Genomic DNA, 19,750 nt, shown 5'->3' on the forward strand with positions numbered 1-19,750 from the left:
TTTCCATGCTGAATTTTAATGTATTTTATTTTAATCAGCGTGTTGTCTAGATATTTTTTTTAATGAGTTGACTAATAAATATAATAAATAAGCATGATGTCCAGTCTCCAGAGCTGAACACAGTAAGCAAATTAATAATTATTATTTTTTTGGGGGGGAAACTGTTTTTCATCAAATCAGAAGTATGTGTTAGATAAGGTACTCATAATCATAAGAGCACTGAAGTGCAGGATTTCATTTTGATTAACTTTTTAATTGGGTTGACTTTTTGAGAACAGAATGATGCATCAACACTCGATGCATCACTTGACATTTTGGTGATGAGGCATCTATTCTGTATGTACAATGACTGAATAACTATCTCTTAGCTGTATTGCTTTCATTTTTTAAAAAAGAAAAGAAACCAGAAATTATCTGAAAAAAGCACAGGGTAACATTTCTGTAATGATAACAGAAACGTGCATGTATCTTTTAAAAAAATAATAATTAAAAAATAGTCATTATGAACTGAAATCTTTGATATTTTGAGTTTTTTTTGTTGCTTAAAGCTACGTGAGGGCAAACAACTCCATCCCCTTGTGTTTAAATGCGGCTGATTGATTGACATTTTCCAGAAGTTCTTTAAGTACAGCAGAATAGATTTTTGATTTCTCACTTAAAATATAATCAGCCTCATCACAATAATACACATTTTCTCTACAAATCTTCCAGCTTCTAGAAGCATGAAAGAACAATGTGACGATGGCTGCAATCCTAAACATGCTTACAAGATTGTAAGCCCTATGCTTAGGATTTGAAGGGATGTAGTTCAGTGGTAGAGAACTTGCTTTGCAAGCAGAAGGTCCCAGATTCAGTCCCCAGGATCTCTAGTTAGAGCTAATGTCCCTTATTTGAAAACTTGGGATTTCAGCTAGCAGTTAGTGTGGACAATATTGAGCTGGGTGGACTCAATATAAGGCAGATATAACCAAAGTTGGTTCTTGAGTTTACTGTTCATGGTTCTTCTGGAGAGAGACAAACCACAAGCTTAGATCTGGGTAGTGTAGCAAGAAGAAGGGTAGGGAAGGAGGAATGCATGCTTGTTTGTTCAATCTTAGCCATGGAATGGTTCAGCATTACAGTGGTACCTCAGGTTAAGTACTTAATTCGTTCCGCAGGTCTGTTCTTAACCTGAAACTGTTCTTAACCTGAAGCACCACTTTAGCTAATGGGGCCTCCTGCTGCCGCCGTGCCGCCGGAGCCCGATTTCTGTTCTTATCCTGAAGCAAAGTTCTTAACCTGAAACACTATTTCTGGTTTAGCAGAGTCTGTAACCTGAAGCGTATGTAACCTGAAGCGTATGTAATCCGAGGTACCACTGTATGTACAAACTCAGTCATTGTTTGAACTGGAGGAATGTGGAGAATCAAACTGTTGATGACACTTTGCTTTTCCAAGGAAACAACATTAGGTTTCCCTGCTGCATACATTTAAGCATACACTTTTTTTAAAAAAAGTGTGTTTAGGGTCTCGGAGCAAGTGTGTTAGCATCCTAGGGTAACTAGCTCAGATCAGTAGGGAGAAACTGACCCTGTCTTGATCTTTATCCTGTTTTTCTGCATTAAGGTTCATTCTGTATGCTTTAAGGAATAAACAGGGAAGCATGATAAGGTTCTCTTATTTTCTGGTGATTTTTCTGTGTTAAATATTTTTTAAAAAAAGTATGAAAGGGCAAAGCAGATTCTATGTGTTCACATTAGTTTCTTGGAACGCTGCAAGGTCATTGCTGTCTCCCCACCACCAACACCATCACCACCACTGCTGTGTCTCTAAGTCAATTTCTCCTGCAACTGTTCATATCGGGGGGAAAGCACACCAAGAACTCAGGCCAATGTAAGTTTCAATAGTGGGAGTGGTCCCTACTCGCAAATCAATAGTCAATAGTAACAAAAACTAATCCATTCAAAAGTATGTATTCTGACAAGGATTACAAACTCAAATAGAGATTACAAACTCTAACAGAGATTACAGACTCAAACTCATAAAAATATGTATAACACAATAATTCATTACAGAATTAGAGATAAGAGTTTATGAGTCAAGATAAATTCATGTTAGTCCAGATTCGTCGTGGAGGTCTTAGTTTCAATCACTGAGCAGAAGTCTGTTATGGATTAGAAACCAGGACAGGGCCCTGTTTCGATGTATTCACCATCAGCTAATTTTTAAAGGGTCGTGTAAGTTTGAAGACTTTCAGATAAATATATCCTGTTATTTTCTACATTTCTCAAGACCTCTACGACGAATCTGGACATATTTTTTTGCTTTTTTCTTGGTATATTTGTGATTTTTTCTTGGTATATTTAATAACTGTTCATATCAGGGCAGGGATGATTTCTCCCCATGATTTCATTCCCTAAACCAGTGACACTTTCATCTGTGCACATTCTGTCATCCGTGCATTCACAAAACCATCCTGATCATCATAATACATATTTTCACACTACAATGGAATGGCGGCTTCCATTTTTTAATCAGGTGGAAGCTGGTTTGAGGGAAAGTGCATCAAATAGCAGTATTCCTCTAAAAGCCACAGGATGCAGATTGATGTGAACCTAGTTTAAGACAAACAACAACAGGAGCACACTGGAGTCACAGTAAATAGAAATATGAATAACCCTTCACTCTCTAGCGAAGACAAAACACTGCCTAGTCACAGAACCATAGTTTGGTGATACAGAACTCATTCCAGACTTATTCCTGTGCACTTATCCCCCCCTTTAGTTTTAACTGTGGCAAACATTTATCTCATCACTGATATTCTTACTAAAAATTGCCCAAATCTCCGATCATGGTTTCAAATTAGTTTATGTTCACTGTAGTTTGGTTTTTCTTTTTCTTTGTTAAAGCACTGCAAATATAGCACTATCATTATTTCCAGGGCTGAAAAGGAAAAGGGGATATCTGTATGAGTGGGCGGTAAATGCATTTTAATGCAAGAGTTGGGCAAGATTTCGAACTGTGACTTGGGACTATTGGGAAAGAAGGAACTGACAGCAGCAACCAGAATAGAATCTGACTTTTGACTATATGTGCAACGCACAACTTTGTTATTACCAACACACTCTTTTGACAAAATAAATAAATCATGGAGGCACAAGCAGTCATGATGTGCTCTTTGTCAGAGGTATGACAAGTGCCGACAACTGCTGGACAGATCACCGATTAATACGTTCCACGATGGCTATCAATATTATACCTCAGTGCAGGCTTCAAGGGAGGAAACCAAGGTGCAAAATGAACACTCAAGCCCTTCAATCCTATTAAGCAGGATTGCTTCCAAATGACTCTTAAAGACCATCTGCTTTCGGAGTTCCCTGATAACACTGAAAAACACTGGACCAAGCTAAAAACATCCATTATTACAGCCTGTGAACAAACTATTGGATACCAAACCAATAAACACCAGGACTTGGTTTGATGAGTATGACAGTGAGATTGAACGCATTCTTGACAAGAAAAGGAAGGCTTTTCAGATCTGGTAAAGAGATAGAAACTATGCCATTATGAAAAAACCTATGCCAACACTAAGGTTGAGGTTCAAAGAAGAACCAGAGAACTAAAGAACAGCTGGTGGATAAAAAAAAAAAAGCTCAAGAGATCCATCACATAGCCAACACTCACGATGCACAGAGTTTCTTTAAAGCCACAAAATAACAAATATTTATTGGGCCAATAAATCATGGCATATGCCCCCTACGCACAACAGACAGTACCACACTTCTAAAAGATAAAGAAGCTATTGCACTGCGTTGGAAAGAACATTATCAGCATCCCCTTAACCGCAGCTCCCCCATAGCTGCTGAGGTTCTCTGGGAGAGTTGTGTGCGGCTATTAACCAAATGAAAAACAACAAAGTCAGTGGACCTGATGGGAGACCTGGCAAAGTCTTCAAAGTGGGCGGAATTGAACTTACACAACAACTTCACGAAAAAATCTGGGAGAGAGAGGAGATCCCAGCAGACTTTAAGGATGTCAAAATTATCAATCTCTTTTTTTTAAAAGATGATAGTTTCCACAGTCTGTTCTATCGAGGTATCTCTTTATCTTTGTATTAGCTGTGGCTGGCCAAAATCTTACAGACTCACTGTTAAGACTGTGTTCATGGAAGACAATCTTACTCAGCTATGAGTGATCGCCAAAGAAAGGAGGAGGAAGAGGAGCGAACAACCATCACAGAATAAGGTTTAGGCAGTATCATATCTATACTTTATTATGTTTGCTTTTATTATGTAACACATTTTAAAAACAGTTTTAAAAGTATAGTTAAACCTTACAAAAGCATAGTTATAGGGTAGAATTCAATGTCACACTTTGTGTGAATTCAATGCGCTACTCTGGGGATTCCCCACCCCCGCACTCCCCACAAGCCAATTTTGGAGGGTGGACAGTTTAATCCAAAAGTATGCAAAGCCATATTTATACTGAAATTAGGCAGTTGCATTAGTTGTGCTTTGTAATATACAAGTTACAAAGTATATTCTCTAAAATGTTCTTGTTTTGCATCACTGGGGTAACAGAAGCCAGCCCTTTGGTGATAATATGTTTTGAGACACAAGGCAAGATAGTAAACTGTAACTTGCTAAGGGCTTGACAGCTCATGCTTATTACTCATGTATATGCTCAGCTTATATAACTAGCTGCAAACAGGATTATCCCCATTTATAAGCAATATTTGTATGTGTTCAGAAAACCTGACGGTTATGTGCACCTTTGGGATAATTTAAAATTGCCATGCTCTGCCTTCAAATTTGTTTTTTTTAATTGCCATCTTCACTGCTAACCTGCTTATTGCCTATTTTAAAGGCAAGTTCACACACAGAGAGAGAGATACACAAACCTCTCTTTATAAAATTGTTCTAAAATTGAACTTGGTGTCTTACTCAGTTCACTCTGAATTCTGACTAGTTGCCCAATGTAAGCTGTCACACTAAATGCTGAGACACAAACTCTGCCTGCATTTTGTTCATTTTTTGTCTCCAAACTTGATTGTGGGCACTGGGCAATACCAACTCATCAGTATCAGTGGTTTGCATAAGTTAGTGTTGAGTTCCAAGGAAAAGGAAAAAGTTTGCCACTGCTTCTGGTCGACGTTTTGTGGCGTCAGATTCCCATTTAAAGCTCTCTTGATTTGAGTGTGCCATTTTGTCTATGATATGATGTTTTAAAATTCTGCTATGGCAAATTACATAAAAATGAAATATTAATTATGAATTAATACTCAGTTTGCATAAAGAAATATAGGCAAGTGCTGTGCTTTTCTTACTGATGGTATTCATTGTAATGATTTGGTCAACCTTTCTATCTCAGGGTAAATAAATAACACTATTGCTACTTTCATGGAAGAGCTCACTTTTAACATATTGATATTTAATTTGATAAAAATAAATTAAGTCTTCTACCATGGTTAAAGTGTTGGGAATGGGCTACAGCTAGGGGCACCATCTCCTGGGGGTTGAGCCATGTTTGACTCTGCCCCTGACTCCCCCGATGTCCTGATGTCAGGTGCATAAAGTCAACCCCCCACATTCTGCTTCGAAACCTGGTGCCTCTGGCTACAGCAGTGGTTTCCAATCATTTTGGGCCTGGGGCACATTTGGAAATCTAAGAAGCACCACAAAATAACACACACAACACAGCAACCCAGGAAAAATACCTAACCTGTCTCAAAACAAGTAACCTTTGCAAACAAGAAAGCAACAATAAAAGTCATTTTTAATGAAAATTGGGAGGGGCAGTGCCCTTGCTTAGTATCAAAGTGTGCCACCATAGGGCTACACTGCTACAGAATTACTGTATGTACTGAAACACAGATTCCTCCAAACTTCCATCTGCTAATCTTAACCATTGTCAAGTGTTGAGTCAGTACTGCTGTTCAGCACAGTTAATGCTAGCTTGGTTTCCATTTTAACAAGGATTTATGATCAGCTACAAACCCTAGAATGCTGAACTTGAGATTTATGGAGAGCTGTGCTACACAATTTGATGCCTTAAACTTTGTACAATTGCATCTAAGCCACTGTGTGAGTAACCAAATAATTAGTACATCATGACCCCCTATCCAGTTCAAAGCTGCTTTATATGCCACATATTAGAGGTTCATTGACTCTACAAATGATATTCCTAAAATGCTTTGGCTAATGCTGCACAATGATTTTTGCAAGCAGATCATCTGTTATAAATCATCTGATAATTTTCATTCTGATCCTCCTTTTGAAAAAGGAAAGTTCCAGCCACATGTAGTAACTTAATTCCTGTTCTGTGTCCTGGGAAGATTCTTTTAGCTGCTGTTATTCCAGGCGAAAATAGGTTCTTTAACTGGCAATATTGAGCTTGCTTCACTGAATCCGCTGTGGTAACCAGAGAGACCAGAGTCAGACCCAAAATAAAGTAAATTGGAAATACTTATTTAAATCAAAGCAGATAAATGATTTTTTAAAAAAAACAAAAACAAAACTGGAGCCAGGTTACCCAAAGGATTGCTTGCCTCTTTACAGATCTGTAAGATCTCTTAGAAAATCTGCAGAAATTTTACATGTGGCAACACACCCTACAGAATATCACAGGGTGTTTACCAGAAAATTGACATTGTGGTTCGAGGACCCGACCCCGCAATGTGGACAGAATACACAAGGACACGTTATATAAGGTTAATGGGCAAGGAAAGGCCACAACTTTATTGATTACAGCAGTGAAAAGGTATTGGCTTAGGCATTGGATCTCTCAAGCAAGTGGGTTTATTCACCAGTAGGTGGAGCCTGTTGATGCTAATCCAACTATAGGCTCTCCCCTGATGTCACTGAGGGTCGTGCCATGGCCTCCCGCCAAGCAGGCATCGGACAGAAATACACGACCGCCAGATTCCTTTAACGGAATACCCCTAAATTGAAGGCATAGGTGATGGCCACACCTAGCTCTTCGACACACCACAACACATTATTCCAATGCCTAACCTACCCACCAATACCACAAAAGTTGTGACGATTGCTATGAGGTAGGCGAAAAAACCAAAAAGCCTAATGCCAAATGGAAAAACTCCTCTTCCAGGCACCTGGTTGGATGCCTGCCGAGGGGCGTGGGCGCCAGCCAGGTGAGGGGGAGGCAGGGGGCTAATGCCCCCTGCTAGGGGCGGTGCTCGGCTCCCGCCCACAACCACTCCCCTCTCTTCCAGGGAGGAGAGTTTTTTTCTTCAATTGCCCTTGCACTTTGGAATGCCATCCTCTTTGACTTGGTTGCTGCTAATGGCATTTTTGGAGAGAAAGTACGAGACAGGTTAAAACATAACTCCTGGCAGCATGGCATGCGGGGTGTGCTGTAGGGTTTGCTGATGTTATGTGTGCACACACGGCTTGCTGATGTTGCATGGCCCCAGCCCCCTCAGTCATGGGGGCAAGGTGGTGCACTTGCCTACTTCCCATAAGCATTCATATTTCCTAGAAGTGATCCATGTTTTTCCCTATCTGATGTAACTTCTTCTTCCAGATCTGAGGTCCCTAATGCCTTCCTCTTTAACTTAAACAATTTTAAATGTTATAGAAACAGCAAATGGTTTTATTTATCATTGTTTATCCATCAATTCCAAATCATTTTCTCGCCAACTCTCAGATTATTGTGGTGGTGGTCATTTTTAAAAAGCACTGTTTAGGAAATTGCATCCAAAATGAGGTTGCTGACTTTTCTGCCAATCATCTAGTGAATTTTTTGAAATTAGTGCAGGTAGGGAATGAACATCATTAGACTGAGACTTGCATTAGTGCTTGTTGATTTCTGCTCAGAAATGAAGCTGTTGAGAGAAATTCATTTTGAATTTAGTAAGATAAATGTAGATTAATTAACTAAAGTGGAGCTATTATGTATATGCTTGTTTTCCAAAGTTTGGGGGCAAAACAATTCATCGCTGAGGAAGCATACCTATAAGATGCGAGAATTTTTCTAACCTCTACCATTTGCCCAGCTGTTCAACACAAAATCAACATGTGCATATTAAAGACCTCTCTATGATTTTAATAGTGTTTTTATAATGCTTCTATGAAGGCATAATCAGTGGAATATTCAGTTCTGTGCTCTCACAAATGAATGTTGGAAGAATTATCTATGTTGCTTACCTTGTCTATGCTGTTTACCTCTTCAGAAGAATGTGAATTGTGACAAATGTATTCTCTAGGTTATTAACTGGCCTTGTCCTTTAAAAGCTAATTAAAACAACCTTGTAACAAATGACTGTTTGTGGAGAATCATGTTATGCACTACCATGGCTCGCAAGCATTCCTTTATTTGTACTTGTGTTGTTTTTCAATCACTGCAGATGAATGAAGTGACCCAAGAACAAAAGAAATGAGCGAAGATGAATAAATCAAAACTAAAATTAGAACAAGCTAAAGGCATGCATGTTGCTCAGGGCATCATGCAGCTGACACATGATGTGATGACAGGCAGCAGATGAATTCCCATTCTGAGTCTCCAAATTTTGTTCACTACACAAAAGTCATAAAATTCTGTCCAGTTGGTGCACTGAGGAATTCTGAATAATATGACCAAAAGGCAGTATTCTCTCCCCCTCAACCCCCCATAACATAAAAGAGACCCCAGCATGGAAGTTCTAACCTAAAATTTCATTGAATCCAATTGTATGTGTTTCAGACTGCCAGAACCAAGGTTTCCTTTCCCACTACAGGTATTAAGATTAGCACAGCAAATTTAGGAAGGTATTATTATTGACAATTATGCTGTTGTGAATGGTTGTGAATATGCTGTGCATATTGTATACATTTCAGTAGTCCAGAAAAATGCAATTAGTCTTCAGAGTGACACAGTATGTTTTTTAAATATTTGCTGTAACAGGCCAGAACAACTGCCCCTCTGGAATAATATGGAATGCTGACAGTCCCTTTGTTAATGAAAACCATTAAATAATAGCAAGGAGAACAATCTATATATGTGATATATTTTCTTGAATCCCACCACTCGTACAATGGCAGAAAGAAGGCAGCATTAGTAGCACACTGCGACATTTACTAGTTTGAACATCAGCTGCTGGCAGGAGTCAGGATTGTTGTTTGCCAACTGATGGTAAAAGTAAACCCGGTCTCTGCTTACAACCTCTTGATTAGCTAGTAGGGATGGGAGGGTGAAAGGAGGGCATCTGTAGATGAACAGATTCAACGAGTCTCCAACAATTAAAGCAGCAGAATTGGTTTTGATCGTCAGCTCCAGGGCCTCTTGTGGCACTGAAGGACAATTGTTGGCATGCTGGTCATAGCATCTGTTGCAGTTCACAGCTAGTGTGCCCCCTTTTCTTTTGCCTGAATTCACTGGTGTCCAGTTTATGCATAATCCAGTTGACACGACTTCTCTTATTAAGGATTCCAATGCTATATTGCATATGCTCTTCTAAGGAACTGGACTTGAGAGCACTCAAGACTGCATTGGAAAGAGGACCCAGAGGAAAGAGAGGTGGTGGTTGGAATTGCAGCAATTTATCTGAAGAGCTTAGCTTTGGAAGTACCGTATTTTGGACTCTCATCAGCAGTATAATTAAAAAGCAGTGGAGTTTAAAAGAACTTTAATCCAGCATGGAATTAGTAGGAAAGTGAAGCATTCCACAACTTTGCTTGTTTAATAATTAGAGCAGCTATAAAAAGAAATGCAGACTGGCTCTATAATGGATAATTTCATTTGGACTGCATGTGTGAGAAATGATTTCCTCCTTGATATTTAAAAGCATGGCGTTCTGTTTTATAACAAATACAACAGGAAATCTTTGGGATTTATTTCCACACTCCATTTCCTTAATACCTCAAATATCTTCAGAAAGGTGAAGGAAAAAGCAGGATCCGTGAATTGCAAAATATTCTGTGGGATGTTTTCCAAATTAAACAGTTGACAAGTGAACCAGAAGTTAAAGAAATGAACTAATCTGAATAAAACAAGACTAAAATGAGATGCAATTACATTCTGAAAACTTCCTATAATAACATGCATAAATAATCTTGACAACTGCCTTTAACGGCTGGAAGCATCATTATTGTTGTTTTCCATTTAAGTGGCAATTCTGTATCAACTAATCTGGGAGTGAGCCTTATTGAACTCAGTGGGGTTTACGTCTGTGTAGACATACACAGAATGGCAGTATCAGTATTCTTTGACCTTTTGGCTAAACTTGTTATACTTGCTTGTTCTGGAATAACCAGTGTGTAATAATCTGGGCATTACTGTGTCTTGATGTGCTTTGAATATTGTGATGCACTGTAGAAGAAGGCTTTTCTGGACTACTATTTTAAAAGGCCACTTTTCTGTTGTGTCGTGTCTCTTTCCATTATAGATAGTTGTAGTTTTAAAACTCTTTGTGGATTGTGTAAAGAAACCAAATTTGCTCCTTCTGTCTACATTGCTACAGTCTGTAACAGTTGTTAGTGAAAAATCACATTGAAATGTAATCTTGTTTGTGGAAGGGTGCTCCATTTAGCATGAAAATATTAACCATTGCCAGGCTATAGAATCGGGATTTCTAAGCTTTGGTTCATGGATCACCAATGGTTGTGTCTGCGAACATCGTTTGCGGGGTCTGTGGCATGTCAATATTAAAATTCATATTGATATCAAATTATATTTTTATTACTTCTTTTCTTTTTTGTCTAGTTTTTTAATTGTACTATAGTTTAAATTTTATGGAAGGCAGATTGTAATACAATATAAGAAATAAAAGAAGTAATAAAAACACAGCTAAAAGTCTTACAGCATCTAGCACAGGGCATTGCAATTGCTACAACAGGTTGAAAAATCATTAAATGGTCCACCAAGACCATTACCAATTTTCAAGTGTTCTGTGGGGGTGGGGAAATGGGGAACCACTTCTGTAGCATAAAGGTGTATATATATGTTACCATGTTATGCACAGTCAATGCAGAATACCTTTCTCAATGCAGATCAGCTTTTCTCTGCAGCAGTACAACCTTCCATATACAACAAAATATCTGGCTGTTCCTCCTTATGCACTTAAACTTCATTTGGCTGCAGTTTCACCAAAAAGAGGCCTTTCCCAGGCATATTTGTCAACTCCTCCTCCATGTAAAGTAACACTGAAACTTAATGAAATCCTGGATCTTGTTGCTTCCCCCACCCCCAACTTTGACAATACCCTGATCCTGTCTATGATATTTTACAGTGATCCATGCATTCCACTCAAAATAGCTAGCCCATAGTCCACCAGCACCTCCAGTTGTGAAGATTATGCATGTGCAATCAAAAATTTCTTAGATTGCTTCATATGAATGTTCTTAGGTGTATCTTTATCTAGCTGTCAACCTCCTTTTGCTGGAAACTTGGTGCCCATTAGGATTTATTGATTAAGATTGTTTTCCCTTTTTTCCCTTTTGGTGAGTTGATATTTCGGCTTATCGTTTTCATTCAAACCGCTGGTGTGTGTTTTTTTAAATAACGAAAAGGAAGTGATATACAAATTATGGATGAGTTTGTGAACAGATGTACAGTCTGCAAGAATTCAGAGAGAACTTAGAGAACTTCCCCACTGATTAGCAAGGCACTGCAGTGGTTTCCCAGCAAGAGGACCAGAATGCTAAAATCAGACTGGTCTTAACTGGATTGAAATGCTTGCTAACAATGCATCTCAAATTGTTTTTAGATACATTACTGTACCAAAAAGGTGAATTAATAAGGAAATTCGCAACACTTTTGCAGACCGCATGCTTTTGAATATATTTCTGTTGCTGAGGAATTGGCTTTGTTGTGGCCAGCAAATATGCTAAGAGGTAGTTAAGCTGCAGGTGGTAAATTACAGTCATTTCCAGGTGACAGGGCTCACAGTCATGTACCCAATCATTTTCCCCCCTCACTACATCCTTGTGAGAACTCAGTTTGTTTTAGTTCAAAGCTCATAAATTGTGTGCTAGCCCATTCCATTCCTGGGGGTTTCTTTTAGGTGTGGTGAACACTGTGCAGCAGAGCCCCTGTTGTGCATGTCAGGGTCACATGGCGGGGAGGAAGGATTTATTTCCAATCCTTGGCTGCGTGGTCACAGATTATGGCTGTAAACATGACTCAGGAGATGGGGGGGGGGGGAATCAGATTCTCCCCTTACTGGATAACTCCTGCTTGGACTACTTTGATTTGGTTGATCTTGTTAATTGGTTTGTGCAGTTCCTCTAATCTGTTATAACCTATTTTGAAACTTACGTTGTATCTTGAGTTTTTTATGGGTGTGATGGCAGTAGTCAATTACTTGCTCTCTATGGGGTAGCAATCCCCTCTAAAGGATAATTTTATCTGCTCACTTTTAATACTTGGCTGTTTTATGTCTGATGCCTTTTATTCTGTTGTATATTCATTAGGGATTTATCACTGAAAGTGATCAATATTTTAAATAAAAAACAGAGTGTAGATTTTACTAATTTATCATCCTTGTGAAAATCCTGAATTCTAGCAGGATGTCTTGTCATTAAGAAATTGAGTGATACCCAACGGTAGTCATACTCAGAATAGGTTCATTGGTAGTAGGTCTAATTTGAGTATCACTATCATTGGATATCACCCATATCATAGCAAGTAAAAAAAAATACTTTGGTAAGTCTGTGATTAATCTTAAGCAAGCTTATATGTTAAAGAATTTCCAGGGCAAGTCAGCTAGCAGCACACCCACACTCCTGTTAAATCATGTAATTTAAATAAATGTTACTTGTATGGCTTGGGGACAAAGCTTTCCAAATACGTGAAATGGTAATTTGGCTCATTTTCTTTTGTGCATCCAGTTGCAGGGGATCCAAGATTTTGGATCTTGATGCACTTGATTTGGACAGTTGGCTCCAAAAGAGAAAAGAAAGAAAAAAGGTTAATATTCTATGTATGTGAAAAAGCAATTAGCAATGCATAACAGCATCTTTACAAATCAGATGGATGATCCACCCACTCTGATAGCAACCTGCTTGGAAGGCTTGGAAGGGAATAACAGTACAGGTTACTAATAGAATGTGCTAGTCCATATTGGTTAGTCATCAGCAGCTTCTTATTGCTGACTACTTAAACTTGGCAAAAAGTTATATTTTCCAAGCATCTTAGCTAATGAATGGCTACCTATATTTGATATTTTGTTTTTCCCCCTTGGAGTTCTTCTCTGTCCAAAAAACTTGCAGTATGTAATTATGATTGCACATCAGATAAAAATAGAGGATATCCAGTGTAAAATATAATATATTAAAATAAGCCTGGCAATTATTACACATTTTTAACTCCTAGTAATGCTTCAGCAGTGCTCTTCTTGTGTTACACTGCTTCTTGGCGGTAGCAATTTTTTTCTTTTTGCAAATTTACTAAAGTGGGGGGGGGGAGAGAGAAGAGGAAATGAAAACAACAAAATGAAACCAAAATCATCAGCTTTTATATTCACAGGACAATTAGCACAGCTTAGCACAACAAGTGGTTCCTTAAATTGGGCAGCCGTAGATTGGGCTGAACTTGACCTGCCTGTTCATGCATTCAGTGGCATCTCTGTGATAGGCGGTGCATCACTGCTTCCTCAGATGGACAGGACAGGCAGGGCAACAGTGTTCCCTGGAGAGGCAGGTGTGGATATGGTTGGTGGAACTGGCGATGGAATGAACCAGACTCAAGACTCTGACAACTCCAGAGATGGAGGCAGAGTCCTCATGCTGTAGGGACTGATGGGAAGATGGAACAGGGTGAGTAGAAACACTCACCCACAGCCAAGTCTCTCTCCAGGCTCCTTGGGCCCTCCCAACCTGAGCCAAGACCTTCCCAGGCCACTGGATCCTGCTGCAGGGTCGTCCTATCTGTCCTGTCTTGGCTAGCCCCCTGACAAGCAGCTTGAGACCAAAAAGTAGCTGTCCTTGGGCAAGCCAACATCACATTACCGCAAAAGAAACTTGTGATATAATGCATTAGTCTTTTGAAAAGACACTTGGGGAATATGTCAACAAATACAGCAAATTACACATATTATTCATGGCAGTACGCTCATCTTAAGTGTGAAACCATTCTTCCCTTTTCCACATCTGCACATTCCACATCTTCATGCGGGCCAGATCATTGCTTGCCAGGAGACAGCTTGCAACCATTCCAAAAAAATCATAATCAATATTCTACTGCATTGTAGTTTAGATGTATTGAAATGTATTGGATTGCAGTTGTTAAAGTAAGTCTTAAACAGAAGAATTGCATTAGCAATTGAGAATGATTTTTGTTCTTTTCCTCCCACATGCACATCTTCTCCTTTCCTTCTTTCACACTGGCATAATCAATAAAATCGGGAAGGGGGATGCTGCCTTATCACTGAGAAATGGATATAGTGTGAATAATTAGTTGTGGGAGACTCTCTATTTAGCCGTAAAAAGGCCCACAGCATTTCTGCACCAAATGTCAAGCACAGGCCAGTAGAACTGCCTGTGCACAAGGTAGAAATAGATTCAGGAAGACAGATGGCCTGTCAGGCCAAAGCTAGACCCATTAGGCCCAGAGGAGTGGTTGGAATCGACAAGGTTAGACCTCCAGGGTAACATCGACACCATTCTGAAAGGGTTGGTTTTTAAATTATTTTCTACATGTTTGATTCCTTAGTTCACTTCACAGAGCACCAGACGTTACACTGCTAAATAAGGAGGGAAAGAGCAGGGTACTGTGTTCTTTTGCGATTCTGGAAGGGTTAGTTGCAAGGGAAAATGTGTTGCTACATTACGAGAAGCTTATAGCTATATCATTTTTTTTTTTCCAGGAAAAAGGCAAATGAATTGTGATTACTGCTTTTTTAGAATCAATGTGTACACAGGCAAAAAATGAATCACCGTAAATTAAGAACAGTACCTGGAATGTCACAGGAGCCCACGAGAGCAGCTTAAGCAGGCAGGTTGTGACTGACTGGAGTTGCAGGACCTTGGAAAGTTCCATGCAAAGAACTTGCTCCAACAAGCTGTAGGGTTTAACTGAGATCTTCTGTTCATCTCGGCTCCCGTCCTGTTTTCATGCATGCATTTACTGAAAGAAATTTCCCTCATGTTCCTACCTGCACAGTGCATTGGAAAATAATTCTGAAAGGTCTGCCTGGTATATTTCTTAGTAATTAGTATTAAGCACTAATAATGAAGAATTCAATACATTTGCCCTTTTTGAATAAGGGTGTTTTAGTTCCTTTTTTAAAAGCCTACGTAACATTTCCTTTATTTTGCCTTTACTGCTTTCTCTGTAGTGCCAGCAGTAGAATACTGCTCTTATTTAGGCATAATCAGGCCATCATTTTGTAGAGCAGGCTAAGATTAGCAAGAAAATCTGCGTTCAACATTTTGGAATCTCGGATAATTGTGGGAGAAGGAACAGCTACTTCTATCTTTGTGGTGTAGGGTGGGGGGGAGAGAATTTCCCAGACTTTATACAGGAAAATTTTGCATATTCACCACTTGGAAAGCCATGAAAATTGCTTTTGAGCTCTGTTCTGGTTAATGTAGTTGCTGTAGTTTAAAATCTTTGCAGATCAGGATTCAAGCAGCTTTGAGCACAACGTGCCACATGAAGCCCACTTTTTAACCAAATATACCTACCATTTCTTTTCATATGATGTCCTCTTCATTTTGAAGTGAAATGTAGCTATTATCATTGTTTGTTCTGTATTTTTACATTTTCTTTGTTTATGCTAACCCTTGACTGTAAACAAACTTGATCAACATTTTCCCTCTCTAATGTTCCCTTGCTTTTCTCTTCCCTCCCATCTTCTTTGCATATATATATATATATATATACCCTGAGCCAAATAAAATACAGTGGTGCTGCAGTATGTCTTAGGTCAGGGCAAAGACCCATTTGAGGATGTTGATCCACCAGATGAATACCAATACTGTACAGAAAAATATAGAAAATCATTATTCACCGTCAACAATTCAAAAGCATGTTATTTGTTTCAACTAAACATCAGGAAGAACTTTCTGATGGTAAGAGCTTTTTTGACAGTGGAGAGGACTCCCTTGGAAGATGGTGGACTCTACTTCATTTTAAGCTGAGCTTTGGGTGGCCATTTCTCTTGCATGCATTAGTTGAGATTCCTGCATTGCAGGGGTTTGGACAAGATGACCCCCAGGTCCTTTCCAACTCTACAGTTCTATGCATAGCTGTTAACCTTCCCTTTTTTTGCGGGAAATTCCCATATTCCGGCACCATTTCCTGCTGCTTCTGGCTGCTATCCCGGATTGTTAGATATCACATAGACTGTCCCCGGGACAGGTAAGGCTGCTAATCCCTTATTTTCGAGGCTGCTGGTCCCTTATTTTCAAATCTGAAAGTTGACAGCTATGGTTCTATGATTCTATGAAAACTTGGCTATATGCCACAGTTGTTGTTGTTGCTGCTGCTGCTGCTGTTTGTTTTAGCAAATATATCACATTTCCTTGGACTGCAGAAAAAAGTAGATCTGGGTTACATTGCAGTGAACTCAGATTTGCCATAAAGCATTTCCCTGTTTTGCAACAGCACTGCATTGCTGACTTGTTTTAGGCCAGCAATCCCCCATTAACTTTTATTGGATTTGACTTAAGTAGTAACTAGAGAAGTAGCCCTCAGCACACAGCTTTTTCGTTATTAAGGCTGAAGCTTCTGAGGAACATCCTAGCTTCAAAATAACATCCCTCGCCCGCCCCACCCTCCGCTCTCTCTCTCTTCAGCTTTGCAGTTGTGATTTGTTTGCTTCCCACTGGTTGTGAGACAGTTGTGTTTATTAGCTGGACAATCAGAAGAGATGTCTTGTTATATTGTAACCCAAATCCTTAGAAAATGGATATATATTTATACAAATAAAAATGCTTGGTATTTGCTATTATACATTTGTCATAGCATACCCTTTTGCAAGCAACCCAGAAGGAAATTAGCAGCCATAACTGCCTTTATGAAGCTGCTCCAACCATTTATGACAGCAGTGGTCTATGTTTACTTACTTATTTGTGTGTTCCTCCTCCAAAGCTTGAAGTAGCTTATAATGTGAATGAAAACTATATTAAAAAATACAAAATCAGTGAAACGTATTGAAAACAATGCAATAGAAATAAAATAAAATAAACTCTTATTTAAAGAAACACTTAAGAATGTATGTTTGAAATGCTGAACTGATGTCTAAAATCAATAATCAAGGTGGATATACTGTTGGTGGGTGAAAATAAAAACTCCACTTAGTTCAAAATGCATCAGCCAGATTGCTGACCATGACCAATAATTTGTAACATATTCCACCAGTTTTAAAGCAACTGCACTGGAACCTGGTCTGCTTCTGAGCAAAAATTAAAACGTTCTTCTTAATTTTTATTCCTTTAGATGGTTTGGGACCAGGATACCTAAGGGACCACCTTTTTCTGAATGAGCCTTCCCACATAGTATAATATTATCAGAGGGTCTTCTTCCTCTTCCTCTTTCCTCTCATTGTAGATGAGGAGGGTGGAGACCCTAGATCGGATATTTGTGTTGTGGAACCTACTCCTGAGGGGCCTTTACCTGGTACGGAGTTAAATATTCTTTCAGCACCGAGTGAATGCCTTTTCATTTCCTCATACTTAGTAGATTTTGAATACAAGCATGACTGTTCATTTTGTGGGATGAGACTATATCAAAAAGATAGTATTAAAAGAAATTGGTATGAGCTTTATGGAGCAAAATATTAATTTTTTTTGAGAAAAGGCATGTGGGCACCAAATGGAACTCACTTAGTAGTTCTTACTTCCAATTTACAGCTTTTCTTCTTTTTCTTTTCATAAATACTAGCATGCTTGTTTGCAGTGTTCAGAGCCCCACCTTTTGCAACAGGATGTCTTTAGCAGAAGGAGGTGCAGGCGTGTGAGAGAGAATGCATGTGCCTCCTTATGGAATTGTCTCGTGATTGATGTTGATGTTTAGCAGCACATAATGATGAAGATGAATTTGTTCTTATTATAAGCTTTAACTTCAGAAGAGCACATTCTGTACTCGTTTCAACAACCTACATTTAGTTTGGCATTGTTACTTTTCTTTTGCATTTGTATTATACATATTCTAAACAACCAGGTTTTACAGTCAAACTAAATCATAAATCACTGGCTATAAAAATAGAAGTGGAAGTACTCTTCTGTTGTCATTATTTACTGCTTGTTACCGACACAGAATCTATATATTTTCACCTTTATTGATACCTTCTATTGTACAATTAGGAGTTTAAGCATATGTATCTTTTCATAATTAAGTCCCACTGAGTGTACCTGGATTGGAGCCTAAGTGCCTATCTGCCTATCTTAATCTTTATAAATTATTTTTTAAAAAAATGAAGAAAGGCTTCCACAAAGCCCATTGCACCTTTTGGTCTCCCAGCATTGAGTGGCCTGCAATTATTGGTTCCATGAGACTGGTAGGGAAATGGACTAGCCAGGGAGGAAGATAAATTTGGAGAGTAACATGGAAGGCCCAAGCCAGGTGTTTTTGGACTGAAAGCAGTATATAAATAAATTGTGCTAATTAACAAAAATTAAAAAATTAAAAGGGAGGGGAGAGACTCTGCCTACCAAGCTGCAAAAAAACCCACTAAAAATAAACATAAATATAAAATGTAAATGTAAAAAATCAGGATGGGGGATATAAGAGATATGAGGGACATGTTAGTCTTCACTGCTGCAAACTCATGAACAAATATCTCAACCCTGTACTGAGTAAAGGTCTTTATAGACACATGCACAACACCCTGGAAAGATACAACTTATCCTTTCAATGTGGCTCAGCTTCCATAGAAACATATGCTAAAAATCCTAAGAAAAAGCACAAACCTTACCTGTGTTCATGCAGAAATATGTTGTACAGATTTTTTTGTAGGATTAGTTCCAAGTAAATGTGTTCAAGATTGCAGTTTACAGCTTTGAGAGGGCTTGGTAAAGAACAGCTATGACCAAAGGAATTTATGGAAGTGCCTTGTTTTCCTTTATATAGACTCCTCTATATATTTCCTTTTTATTTTCAAAAGGTGTTTGAGCTCACTAAAGTAACTGAACAGCTCCGTGATGTGTCTATTGAAATGTTACCCAAAATGATCTTGGCACAATATTATAACTGATATATAATAATTAGGTCAGCTTGCCTCCTTTGCTTGGCAAAGACACATCTGAGAGTAACTCAGCAATCTATCATTCTTTTTAAATATTGGCCTGTGCCAAGTTTCCTGAGGAGTCTGCAAAGTCACTTATGCAACGCTCTCACATCGCAGAGCAGACCTTCTCTGGTGTACAGTTTAGATGTTCATTTATCTGCGTTAAGTACACTTGTGGCTTGTTACTGCCAAATTGGCTTTTATGCATTGTTGGGCCATCGCTTCAGCTGCCAGACATTTTAAATTGCTGCTTTATTCCTTAGCCAGTGCCTCATTTGCACCAGAGCTTGCCAAACATGTTAAATAATAAAGAGAGTGTCTCTGCACATGTTTAGAATGCTTTCGTGTGCAGATGAATAACTATAGGCTGTTACCCTTTATCTATAATTACAAGACAAGGCATTTGTGAGAGGAAATAGCAGTTCTGAGGTGAACTGCTGCCAACATTTCCCCAGACTATGCTGGGTGAAAGAACTCTCAGCTGAGTAACTTGTTTTTTTCATTGTTAGGAGGAATGATGAGTGTCTCCAAGGATATATAAGATGTTGGGGAGACATTTCCCCATCAGTATTCTATCTAATGGTTAATTAAATTAAATTAAATTAA

The 19,750-nt window shown here is 38.7% G+C and overlaps 1 protein-coding gene across 4 annotated transcripts in view; it reads left to right on the plus strand.

Moving 5' to 3' along the window:
- GABRB2 (gamma-aminobutyric acid type A receptor subunit beta2) overlaps positions 1 to 19,750 on the plus strand; it is a 103,849-nt gene that overhangs the window by 11,936 nt on the left and 72,163 nt on the right. The gene's annotated exons all lie outside the window — the stretch shown is intronic.

The sequence above is a fragment of the Podarcis filfolensis genome, assembly GCF_964270895.1.
Source record: "Podarcis filfolensis genome assembly, chromosome: 2".
In the NCBI taxonomy this organism is placed as follows: domain Eukaryota; kingdom Metazoa; phylum Chordata; class Lepidosauria; order Squamata; family Lacertidae; genus Podarcis; species Podarcis filfolensis.